The 14,122-nt window shown below is 41.2% G+C and overlaps 1 pseudogene; it reads right to left on the reverse strand.

Annotated features, from left to right (window-relative positions):
- Positions 1-259: 259 nt before the first annotated feature.
- Positions 260-7,186, reverse strand: LOC135525895 (zinc finger protein 180-like; annotated as a pseudogene).
- Between the last annotated feature and the right edge of the window lie 6,936 nt (positions 7,187-14,122).

Genomic DNA, 14,122 nt, shown 5'->3' on the forward strand with positions numbered 1-14,122 from the left:
GTGGGTCACCAACGCAGTAAGTGTAACACAGCTCTTTTTGATAAATAATATTTCAATTCAGAGCCTGGATTTTTCACATGAGGCTAATATCCAGATCATGCTGCAATCAATTGAACAGGGAGAACGACAAGGTAGAACATCATTAAAATACTCCTACTTCAATGTTAAAAATTCTACATTGTGACATCATTAAAATACTCCTACAATGTTTTTAAAAAAATTCTAGATTCTGACATTATTATATCGTGAAACAACTTCTTCATGCATGTATTTTCTGATGTTTGATCAGAGATCTTTTATCAGTGTATCTCTTCCCACATTGATCACAGATATAAGACTTCTCTCCTGTGTGTGTTCTCTGGTGTACTGTCAGATTGCTTGATCCAGTAAAACTCATCCCACATTGATCACAGCTATAAGGTTTCTCTCCTGTGTGTGTTCTCTGGTGTCGAATCAGATTGCTTGATCCAGTAAAACTCCTCCCACATTGATCACAGCTATAAGATTTCTCTCCTGTGTGTGTTCTCTGGTGTACTGTCAGATTGCTTGATCCAGTAAAACTCATCCCACATTGATCACAGCTATAAGGTTTCTCTCCTGTGTGTGTTCTCTGGTGTCGAATCAGATTGCTTGATCCAGTAAAACTCCTCCCACATTGATCACAGCTAAAGGTTTCTCTCCTGTGTGTGTTCTCTGGTGTATTGTCAGACCGCTAGATGTAGTAAAAGTCCTCCCACATTGATCACAGCTATAAGGTTTCTCTCCCGTGTGTGTTCTCTGGTGTGAAGTCAGATGGCTAGATTGAACAAAACTCCTCCCACATTGATCACAGCTATAAGGTTTTTCTCCTGTGTGTGTTCTCTGGTGTACTGTCAGACCGCTAGATGTAGTGAAAGTCCTCCCACATTGACCACAGCTATATAGATTCTCTCCTGTGTGTGTTCTCTGGTGTAATGTCAGACCGCTAGATGTGGTAAAACTCATCCCACATTGACCACAGCTATAAGGTTTCTCTCCTGTGTGTGTTCTCTGGTGTATTTTAAGTTCTGATGAAGATTTGCAACCTTTGCCACAGTCAGAGCAGCAATGAGATTTCTTCCCTGTGGGTCTCTGCTGGTGTTTCGAAGTGGATAGACTCTCATCTGCCTCGTCAGCATCATGAGGTTGTTGAGAACCCCCAGAAGATCCACGATTGTCACATCTCTCTCCTGTGTGAGCAAAAAGTCAGACAGGTGGTTGAAGGCCCACAACAGCAAAAATTATGTTGTACAAACAATGTCTGTAATGAATGTTAATTATTTGACATTTGTCGAAAGACAGTCAAGTGAACAGTCATCTTTTGTCTTGTTTTCCTATTAGTAGTAACATCGATGATTGTATGCAAGAAATAAGATTTTAAATTGTTGAAATTCTAAGCAGTGTGCCAGACAACTTTTGGTCTCCAATATAGGCACCTTTCTGAGGGCAGAGAGCGATGCACCTAATATGAAAACCACATCATAATCTAAATGGAAAACGTTGCCGACTGCTGTTTTAGTCCATTACTGAAAACTTCAGGAGCATAACGTCAGAATTTACGAAGGCCAATAGCAGCGGGAGGAGGAAGAGTTTTTTTCCTATGGTTAGGGTATCTTGATCTCTGGTTCCCTCAAGTAATTTGTGTGTCTCAATTATTTAATAAAAACAGGTGATTCCTATGTTGATGATGTAAAGAATATTTGCTGCTCTGTGGTGTGTAATGAGGAGCAACCAGAAGCTGCACGCATTTATGAAATTGCTTATTCCAGTTGCTAATAAGCATGAACCCATTAAGAAAAGGATTGTAAAAGCTGTTAAATCCCATTGGAATGATGAGGAATTGAAAAATGAGATGGTTGAGAAGGATGATGCAAAAGGAATGTCAAATAAGTCAGTTTGTACAACCGATTGACAAACGTCCTGCAAATTGAGAAATCATGTGACGAAACTGAATAAAAAGAAGAAAAACGACAACGATAAATGACAAAGAATGATGGTACACTCCTATTTTCCATATCTTTAATTTAAGCCAACTAGAGAGCGTGTGCCCTCAGGCCTGGAGGGATGATAAAGTCATTTGACATGCGCTATGCTCTCCATAGTTAGCTCCAGGAAAAAAAAATCCACTTATTCAGCAATTCTTTGACCAACAAGCTACATATGGACAGTACCAAAATAAACTGACTCTGGAAATGACAAAGCGCCTCTTAACCTAGCTGGAAATGGGACAAACGGACCCCTTCTGTGGAAACAGACTGGGACGATTTCTAATCAAAACTAATTCCCAGGAACGGGGTTCATACAAACCACCGAGACTGTGTGGGATAATAACATGGCCTTGTCCAACTCTGCTTGTTCCCTCGACTCAGCTACCAACCAGCAATCTCCAACAGGGCCCTTCACCTGTATCAATAGACACTTCATAGTGAGCTACAGGTAGGAATCAGCAATACATCCCAATAATGAGCCAACTATGGGAGGGGTACCCCTTTGTGGACAAATCTCAACGTATTACTGCTACCCTAGGGAGATTGCTATACCTCTTGAACATCGGCTCCAACCCTCGTCGGATGCCAGACTCCAAAGGGAAGCACAGCCGATAGCTGCCCAGTGACACAAGCCTACAAGACAAGCCTACAAGACGAGCAAAATAACTTCTGTACTCGCGTCGAGGTAAGTAACACTGAAACATGCATGAGAGCATCAGCTATTTCGGACGACTTTGTTATCATGCTCTCCGCAGCCAATGTGAGTAAGACCTTGAACAGGTTAACATTCACAAGGTCGCAGGGCCAGACGGATTACCAGGAAGTGTACTCCAAGCATGCGCTGACCAACTGGCAAAGGTCTTGTCTGAGTCTGTAATAACAACATGTTTCAAGCAGACCACCACAGTGTTCTTGGGCACAGGGACTAAGGCAACCTGCCTAAATGACTACCGACTCATAGCACTTACGTCAGTAGCCATGAAGTGCTTTGAAAGGCTGGTCATAGAACACGTCAACACCATTATCCCAGAAACCCTAGACCCACTCCAATTTGCATACCGCCCCAACAGATCCACAGATGATGCAATCTCTATTGCACTCCACACTGCTCTTTCCCACCTGAACAAAAGGAACACCTATGATAGAATTCTGTTCATCGACTACAGCTCAGCGTTCAACGCCATAGTCCTTCAAAGTGCATCACTAAGCGAAGGACCCTGGAACGAAACACTGAGCATGCCCCTCATCGAAGGGGGTATAATGGAGCTGGTTGAGAGCTTCAAGTTCCTTGGTATCCACATCCTTGGGGTCCACATTATCGGCTTAGTTAACTGGTGAACTGCTGAAATCATGGAAACATAATGACAATTTTAATTCTAGATTTGGAATAGAATGTGCAGCACCTTTAATATATTTTAATTTTACCTTTATTTAACCAGGCAAGTCAGTTAAGAACAAATTCTTATTTTCAATGACGGCCTGGGAACAGTGGGTTAGCTGCCTGTTCAGGGGCAGAACGACAGATTTGTACCTTGTCAGCTCGGTTACTAGTCCAACGCTCTAACCACTAGGCTACCCTGCCGCCCCGGTAGTCATGTTGTTTGACATGACTACCAATTAATAAACCAGGGAGGAATTACTGACAGCAGGAGCATGGTGGAGACATCCAAGAGAGGAAAATCAGGAAGGGAAATGACAGCAAGTAGTGCAGACGAAAGGGTTAACAAGTTGGTGAAACAACATGTGCTGGAATGAAAACAATATTGGTGCTACTTTGAGAACACAAACTCACATCTTTCACAGCACAGAGCGAGGGAGTCCGGGGGATGACTGGAGGAGCAATGAAGGAAGCATTGAGGGATTATCTTGGACTGAGTACAATTGGTGAGACTGAGTGGACGATGTTGAAGAACAGTTGAGTGAAAAGGGCTAAAGTTTGTAATGAACAGCAGTTTAGGGTCGGAGTGGGAATCATCAGCAAGGATATTTTTGTGGGTGACCTGTTAACGGTTTCAAAGATGGTGAAGGATGAATTGGGTAAAGTGGAATTGGTTCGAGTGACCAGGAGCGGTATGATGCCGCAAAAGCAGAAAGCTTTGTGTGGTTTAGGTTAAACATTTCAGGTAGACGCATGTGGATGAAAATGACTGATACACGGAAGGTTTTACTGTGGTTTGGTGAAGTGGTTCTCCCATCTGTTGTAAAATCTGGGTAAGTGAGATATATAGAAGCCGCTGCAGTGTTACAATTGTAAAAAAGGTTGGACATGTGGCAAGTGCTTGTCGAAGGAATAAATATGTCATAGTCAGATGAAGCATGTTGTAATTGTGATGGGAATCACGTTCCCGGGTTCCGGAGTGCCCTGTACGGATGAAGGAGGTCGTAGTAGCTAGGATGATCAGGCCCATCCAGCAGGTGTCCTATGTGGAGGCAGTGAAAATAGCCGAAGGAGTAGAGAGGAGAAGGTATTTCATGTTCCACAGTCTGCAGTGAAGCCATGCAGGAGAAGGATACCAACAGACAAATAGTGAAAGAGGTGGACTTTGTTGTGTTTGTAGAGCAAGCGATAAATTGCATTAATAAATTATTAGTAATCTTCGTCCAAACCTAGCAGTTTCCAAAATTGCGTTTGCATTGCCCTCACTGCAAACAGATTTCTGGATCTCCAGGACTTCAAAATGTTTCAGAGGGAACTGAATGAAGAAGTTTTCCCCTCCCAGGTTCCTGAACCAGTGTAGGGATCTGAATAGAACCATTTTTGTTTGAAATTCAGGGAAGTGGAGTGAACTTGGTTCGTGTTTATTTTTTTTATTTTACAAAATTAGTATAATTTGTTAATCCCATTTTTTTGCGTTCGGATATTTTTTACAACCCCGTACAGTATGCGGCAGCAAAACACCTGATGAGTGTAGTCTGACTATAAACCTCAGAGAAGAAGTCGTGGTAGTAATCAAAGTGTTGGTCATTGTTTCCAGTTGACCCTAATTAGATGTTACATTACATGTTGTTTTCTTAATTCATGTAGCCTGCTAGCTAACCAACATCTTCATACTTCTCTTACTCCTCTCTGAAAAGATACCGCTGCACAAACTTGCTTATCTTGGCCTACAACAGCACTGGTCCCAGGCAGTATTAACTAGCTACGTTTGCTCTGACTCTTAATACATTTAGCAAGCTATCTAGCCCGCTAACTAGCGATTAGCAGCTAACATTATTTGAGCAACACCTTGCTAAGAAAAGACAATATTTCACTTTTAATGTAATGGCATGAAAATAATTGCCAGAATATTATACAATATACTCAATTAACATCACAAATAGTACAGTTAGTATGAGTATTTTAACACAGCTATTGACTTTTCAACAGCTCTTAACAATTTGACCCAAACAGGAAATCTACACTGGCAGTTGTAGAAAGACCCATTTACTATATAACCATTGATTCTTGAAGAATAGAACTTATAAATGCCTCAAATGTTTCAACCGTATCACCCCACCAGAAACCAAAACATAAGCTCGTATAACGCCACTGTTTGTAAACTAATACTATATGGCTGAGGAGTAGGGTCGATCCAAGCGTTCTGACCTCACAATGACAGTAAAGCACCCAAGCTAACTGGCTAACGTTGGATAGCTTGCTAGACACAAATCAGAGAAAACCTCACTCTAACCATTTTACTTGTCCTAGCAGAGCTGAATAGGCTGTTTTCATGTTATCCAGAGCATTGGTGACTAACTGTGCTGCTGGCAACAAATTAATTTGAGCTTTTTTGCAGTTGTTTGCTGACACCGGCCCTATTCAATGGGTGTTGAGCGTTATTAAATCCATCAGTTATTCTGATCTCTAATCAAGTCACTTTACATTGGGTAGTTAGTTAGACTATAGTTACTAAACTGGCAAGTTCAGTGTATAAGTAGCCAACTAACGTTAGGTAGCTAGTTAACATCCCGATACATACTGCTGTAAAGATATGCTATGCGTTTTGTAAGGAAAGTGTAGCTAACATAACGTGTAACGTAACTTAGTTGAAAAGTCATTACTTTATTACATTGCTCAACATTTGTCATAATTATTTAAAGCAGTTCATTTGTATCTGCTCTCGTTGTCGTTCGGCTGAATATTTAACTCCATTTTCTTCAAATCTGAAAATATGAAGCCACACCCATATCCTGAAGAGTTGCATTATGGGCCCCAGAGTCCAGCGTGTATGTCATATTTTGGCGAATTTAGTACGACATCCGGGAACTTTTGGCATACTAACTACATCATACTTTAATAAGCAAACTATATACTCAATTAACATCACAAAAAGTGCAGTTAGTTTGAGTATTCTAACACAGCTCAGGTCTCTGGGCAGCCATTTTTTATTTTTTTTACTAGGTGGCCCCTTTAAAAAAGCCACATAACATTCAACCAATCTGCAGTTCAACCAAAAACAAAGCTGTAAATACACCACTGTTTTGGTAATAAGATGGATGGGACTGGAGAAATGTAACTACTCTCAAATTCATAGACAGACCTATGGATTCAAGGACTGACCATCCATGATATCAACATTATAGTTTGAACCATGTTGAGGTGATAGTGTTGGTTTACATTGTTTCTAAACATCGGAGTAAAAAAAAAAGCTTATTTGGGGTTCTGATGGGGTAAACAGTTGAATTAAGCTCATAAGGCATTCGTTATATTCTCAAAGAATCAATGCCTATAAATAAAATTTAAAAGTCAAAATATGGGATGTAGCAACTGCAAATCCCCTTTAACACCACACATCAGTTCAACAACCGCAGAGTTTGTGCTTCTGTTAAGACAGTACTTACTAGTGTTAATCAGGGCCGGTTCATCGTTAGAACCATCGCACGCCTTAAGATGCGTTTGGGAAACCGGGCCCAGAATTCCAGTTTCCTCCTCTTCTTCATTGTTCGATGAGACAGTCACCTCCCGCTCTTCTTTTCACTGAAACGTCGTCGTCCTCCTCTTTCACTCTGAACGGGTCTTCCTCTTCTTTAACCGAGATGTCTTCTTCTTCATTCACGGTAACAGCCTCAACCTCTACTTGTTTTTGTATTGTAACAGCCTCCTCTTCCTCCTCTTTCACGAGAGCTTCTTTCTCCATCCAGCAGACCGTCTCTTCTTCAGCAGGAACGGGGTTAAGTTTGAGACTGGAGCTATGAGGCATGTACTGAAGTCGCAAAGCCGTATAATTCAAAGCAGTGTCCCTTTATCAGCAGCACGTGATCAATGACGTCTGAAGAATCATTTCGTCGAACACCTGATTGGTATTGGTATTGATTAATTTGGGCTCATTCGACATTACAGCCGACAGTGCAGGTGGCTGCTGACTGACTAATTTACAAATCACCTTGCATCATAAATAACTACTCATTATTATTGATAAATCAGTCAGCCAGTTACCCACAACGCAGCATGGATTTGATGATCTCGAACACGGCCAGAGGTTTAATAGATGACAGTGGACTTCATCTATAAAAATGTGGCTGTTCTAAATTCTGTTTTCTGTGAATTGGACGACGGGAGTTGGGTTCCAACTGGTCTCCGGTAGTTGGTCTCGCTGACCATAACCGTGCTGGTTGGCCACGCTGTTTAGGCAAATTGTCCACTGATATTGGTGTAATTTCTCACCCCTTTTGGCTGTATGAGAGTTAATTTCCCCTCAGGCACATGCATTTGTTCTTTGATATTATGAAGGTAATTTGTGTGAAATGTACTTTTCCCCACTAATTCGCCCCATCTCTTTACATTGCTTATGCATATTCAGTGGCCATACTCAAATTCCAAACACTATGCCCATCCTGGTAGATCTGAACAGAATGCAGCTTGGAGTGATCAGATGACAGAAGTCACATTTAGGTGCCAGGTGTAACTGAGGCTGTAGATGCTCCATATCCATTACTTTGAGTGTTTTATATATGACTAAACGTGTTGCAGGGGCAGTCAAGAAAAGGAACAGCAAGGCCACAGAACAAGACATAAGCAGATCAGTGGGAGACCACCTCAAGCCCCTGGTAGAACCGGGGTGGTGTTTACCTCTCCACCACGCCTTCAGCAGGCTGGAAAAGTGGGATTGATCCATTTGTTTGTTTCAATTTTCAGAAGTTGAATCATTTGATACTGATTGGCATACTAAGAGGGACCAGGAGTCTGATGATTGGTCAGTCATTGGGTTCATTTGTTGAAATCAAATCAAGCTTTATTTATACAGCACATTTCAGACATGGATGCAACACAATGGATTCACAAGAAAAAACAATGAAAATAAACAAACAAAAGTAGTACACAAACATAAGAGTATAAAAAACAATATATAATATAAAAAACAATAATAACTGAAAGATGAATGAACATTAAGGAAATTCCATTGATTAAAATATTAATTGGATGCAACATCCAACCCAAAATATAAGCTTGTTTTTTAGGAGGGGCTCTGAAAGACACTCTGGGGGTGTCCACTGAAAGTTGACAAGTAACAACAACTGGGACATAAGACACCCACCATGAGACCCCACTAAATCTGCCCAAGAAGAGGGAAACAAAAGAAAAACCCACACCAAAAAGGTGGAGCAACTGAAGTTGTTGACTCTCCACATCTATCAAGACAACTGGAGCACTGGGCCAGACACTCTTTAATCGAACCTGAACCAGCTCAGGTGAAACACCTTCCCAGTAACGAGATGGACAAGCCAGCACAGGTGTAACACATACTGACTAACAAGGTGACACCAATCAGTGCGTCCTACGTGCGAACAAGCAAGACGTGCTGAAGTCCAACCTCAAAACATAACTGGAAAAACCAAAGATGAACACCTTAAGAGAATGTTCACCAACAACAGAAAACAACTTCCATTTCACATTATAATCAACAACAATGCTTCACCTTCACCAATATAAACATAGTGTCTACTGGCAAACAACAATTCAAAACAATATTTATTTTTATTATTCTCACAAAGATTTTTCTTTCTCTCTTTCTCTTTCTTCTGTCATGCTCTAGTACATTTGGTTTGGCACATCTGAGAATGAACCCTGATATTCTAAAAGCAGGATAACAATGTCAATATAATTGTAGCCCCCCAAAAATGTCAGTTGGTTACATAAATAATTATGCATTTTATAAAACAAGCACTTTATAAACAAAGCAACAGAAACGCTGATGTTTCGACAAGTCGCAATAAATCACTGATATCGATTGGGGGGATAGTTTCAACAGCACGTACAACCTAACACACACAAAAACACATGGAAAGTGGAGATATCTTTTACCTCGCCGATGAGAGGATAACCTGCAGAAGACAGTCAGCTACATTTTAGAGTGATGCATTTAAATTTAGGGGTCGCTAAACAAATGAACACAACACTTATTTGTCATAACTCATTGATATCATGTTGAAATCAAGTATGGGAGAGGATGAGGTTGCACGTCCTGTTAAAACTAACAGCTCAAAAACCACACGGTATCTCGGAATAATGTGTACATCCTTGCTTAGAGGACAATTTGTAGAAAAAAAGCTCGCTACATTTTGAAGTGTTGCTTTTTGTTTCAAGTGTACGTTGGTAAGTGTAACTCAACTCTTTTTTTGTTAGTCAATTTTTGTTAAATCACATAAATAGTACTCTTTCAAATCAGAGCCTGAATTTTTCCGTGAAGCTAATATCCCCATCAAGTTGAAATCAATAGAACAGGGGGCAAACATTTAGGGTTCAACATTGTGACATTATTAAAATACTCCTTCTACAATGTTAAAACATTGTACATTGTGACATAAATTCATTGATATCATGAAACATCTCCTTCATGTATGTATTTTCGGATGTTTGATCAGAGGTATTTTATCAAGGTCACACACTGATCACAGCTGAGATTTCTCTCCTGTGTGTTTTTTCTGGTGTTTCGTCCGCTTGCTAGACGTAGTATAACTCTTCCCACATTGAGCACAGCTATAAGGTTTCTCTCCTGTGTGTGTTCTCTGGTGTTTAGTCCGCTTGCTAGACGTAATATAACTCTTCCCACATTGAGCACAGCTATAAGGTTTCTCTCCTGTGTGTGTTCTCTGATGTGATATCAGGCTGGTTGACTGAGAAAAACTCTTCCCACATTGAGTACAGATAAAAGGTTTCTCTCCTGTGTGTGTTTTCTGGTGTTCAGTCAGACTGCCAGATGTAGTAAAACTCTTCCCACATTCATTACAGCTTTAAGGCTTCTCTCCTGTGTGTGTTCTATGGTGCCTAGGCCGCTTGCTAGAAGTAGTAAAACTCTTCCCACATTGAACACAGCCATATGGTTTCTCTCCTGTATGTGTTCTCTGGTGTGATATAAGGCCGGTTGAACGAGTAAAACTCTTCCCACACTGAGTACAGCTATAAGGTTTCTCTCCTGTGTGTGTTCTCTGGTGTGATATCAGGCCAGTTGAATGAGTAAAACTCTTCCCACATTGAGCACAGCTATAAGGTTTCTCTCCTGTGTGTGTTCTTTGATGTGATATCAGGCTGGTTGACTGAGTAAAACTCTTCCCACATTGAGTACAGATAAAAGGTTTCTCTCCTGTGTGTGCTCTCCGGTGGCTAATCAGACTGCTAGATGTGACAAAACTCTTTCCACATTCATCACAGCTATATGGTTTCTCTCCTGTGTGTGTTCTATAGTGTCGTGTCAGCTTGCTAGACATCGTAAAACTCTTCCCACATTGAGCACAGCTATAAGGTTTCTCTCCCGTGTGTATTCTCTGGTGTGCTTTTAAATGTCCTGAAGAAACAAAACTCTTCCCACAGTCAGAGCAGCAGTGAGTTCTCTTCCTGTGGGTCTCTGCTGGTGTTTCTTGGGGTGTTTTGATCTGGAGAGACTCTTCTCTGCGTCATCAGCATCATGAGGTTGTTGAGGCTCCCCAGAGGATCCAGGATAGTCACTTCTCTCTCCTGCGTGAACAACAATGTCAGGCAGATGGTTAAAGGACCGCAAAATGAGCAAGAATAGTCATATTTTGTGTTGTTTTCACATTAGTAGTAACTGATGATTGTAGGCTAGAAATGAGTTATTCAAGTTGTTGAAATCCTACGCAGTGTGCCAGGCGACTTTTGGTCTCCAATACAGGGAGCTGTGCTAAAATTGCGGCATGAGGTCAATGCACATGCAATTTGGTTGTAGAATCTCCTCCCTGCTAATGAGGAAACCGATTGTTATGGATGTAGTATTTCTCCCTGGAGCAAAAATGGTGAGCAAAGATTTTAGTTTTTCACAATGTATTCTGAATGTGAATGGGGAAAACTCAGGGAAGTAACCTCCATTTCCAGGTTGCTTATGAGAGCATTTCACACTACTTTGGATTAGAATTGTGAGGCTCGTTTGAATGTCCTGCTTAAAATCATGTTTGTGTCATCATCACAAATCAACCGCATTGTATTTAAAAACACTTCAACCAGTAAAATGCTCTTTTTGCTAGATTTTCCATCAGCCTGACAGCATAGACCTACTGTAGGACCAATAAATTCACCTAACAACAACACAGACCTAGGACTATAAATCATTTAATATTTCAGGTGAAACATGGAAACTAAAAAGTCTTTGTCATGACATTTCATAACCTGATCACCAGATAATTTTGTGAATAATCCCATTAGGCTACTCTGTAATGTGTTGTCACAGGTGATGAGTGTGAGTGTAACGGATGTGAAACGGCTAGCTTAGTTAGCCTCTTTAAGGAATACCTAGGATAGGATAAGTAATCCTTCTCACCCCCCCCCCCCCCTTAAATGATTTAGATGCACTATTGTAAAGTGGCTGTTCCACTGGATGTCAGAAGGTGAATTCACCAATTTGTAAGTCGCTCTGGATAAGAGCGTCTGCTAAATGACTTAAATGTAAATGTTAGTTAGCGGTGTGCGCTAAATAGCGTTTCAATCGGTGACGTCACTTGCTCTGAGACCTTGAAGTAGTGGTTCCCCTTGCTCTGCAAGGGCTGAGGCTTTTGTGGAGCGATGGGTAACGATGCTTCGTGGGTGACTGTTGTTGATGTGTGCAGAAGGTCCCTGGTTCGCGCCCGGGTATGGGCGAGGGGACGGTTTAAAATTATACTGTTACATGAGGCTCGGATTTATTCCTTAAATTTAATACCGCTCTTCACCGACCCAGGAAGGGGAGGGTTCAAACAGGTGTTGTACCTCGTTTCCCTCCTTCAGGGAAGAGTAATTATAGTCAAAGTTACATTTGGGGATGTCTGATAGTATTTCTGATTGTCTTAACGCTGCACCACTAATGAGTTGTGGAGCTTCTCAAAGTAATTTTTTCTTCACCTCAAACAGCAACAAAGTCTAACCAAAATCAATTGCGAATGACAATAGTTACTCAAAGTATTTTCGTAAAATATTTCCAGCTCTCGCCCTTTCGATAACCACTCAGAATAAAAGGGAAAAATGTAATGCTCTGATCCAGTGGAAATGTCATAAAATACCTGATTATTTCTTATCCTTTTCACAAATAGCCGACAGCTGTGTCTGTCCCAAACTCACTGGAACAGGAAACCGAGGGCCTAGAATATTTTATCACGAGATTCGGGTCAACCATGTTTAAAGTTAATTGTAGACAGGTCATGTGCAGCCAATGTGATTTATAGGATATTTATTTTCATCAGGATATTTTCAACCTGGGTTCAACTTTTTTTTGTGAATTTTACCCCAATTTCGTTGTATCCAATTATTAGTAGTTACTATCTTGTCTCATCGCTACTACTCCTGTACGGGCTCGGGAGAGACGAAGGTCGAAAGCCACGCGACCCCTGAAACACAACCCAACAGGGCCGCACTGCTTCTTAACACAGCGCACATCCAACCCGGAAGCCTGCCGCACCAATATGTCGGAGGAAACATTGTCCGGGGTAGGCAGTCATTGTAAATAAGAATTTGTTCTTGACTGACTTGCCTAGTTAAATAAAGGTTACATTTAAATAAAATAAAAATATTATTTTATGACAAAACATTTTCTATGAATCTGTCAAGGCACCAACTTTGAGAAGGTTTTAAAACAAAGGTTTCAAACCGATTCAGGAATGTAATTGAATCTAGGTATGTTTCGCCTGTAAATAAATTGGCTGAATATTATACAATGACTTATCAACAGCTGTAACAATTTGACCCCCACAGGAAATCTACACTGGCAATTCTAGAATATACTATATAGCTTAGAAACCTGGTTAAACTATCATTATGACATCATGGATAAATTCTAGAATATATTATATAGCGTAGAAATCTGGTTAAACTATCATTATGACATCATGGATGAATTCTAGAATATACTATATAGCCCAAAACCTGGTTAAACTATCATTATGACATCACGGATCAATTCTAGAATATACTATATAGCCTCAATCTGTTTAAAACTATCATTTTGACCTCACGGATGGCCAGTCTTTGTATTCATAGTGTATTTAATTCAGGGGGAGGCCCTGAGCTGAACCCAAACCTGGGTCCAGTGACTGTCAAGTCAACACCTTATAACTGTTACGCCAAGATGCCGCAGCCCGTCTGGTGTTCAACCTTCCCAAGTTCTCTCACGTCACCCCGCTCCTCCGCTCTCTCCACTGGCTTCCAGTTGAAGCTCGCATCCGCTACAAGACCATGGTGCTTGCCTACGGAGCTGTGAGGGGAACGGCACCGCAGTACCTCCAGGCTCTGATCAGGCCCTACACCCAAACAAGGACACTGCGTTCATCCACCTCTGGCCTGCTCGCTCCCTACCACTGAGGAAGTACAGTTCCCGCTCAGCCCAGTCAAAACTGTTCGTGCTCTGGCCCCCCAATGGTGGAACAAACTCCCTCACGACGCCAGGACAGCGGAGTCAATCACCACCTTCCGGAGACACCTGAAACCCCACCTCAAGGAATACCTAGGGTCCTTCTCACCCCCCCCCTTAAATGATTTAGATGCACTATTGTAAAGTGGCTGTTCCACTGGATGTCATAAGGTGAATTCACCAATTTGTAAGTCGCTCTGGATAAGAGCGTCTGCCAAATGACTTAAATGTAATGTAAATGTAAGATGTACGGTTGCTACAATAGATTTCTCTATGCATTTGAGAGTGGTTACACTTCTCCTTCCCCCA

The sequence above is a fragment of the Oncorhynchus masou genome, chromosome 5 (genome assembly GCF_036934945.1).
Source record: "Oncorhynchus masou masou isolate Uvic2021 chromosome 5, UVic_Omas_1.1, whole genome shotgun sequence".
Classification (NCBI taxonomy): Eukaryota; Metazoa; Chordata; class Actinopteri; order Salmoniformes; family Salmonidae; genus Oncorhynchus; species Oncorhynchus masou.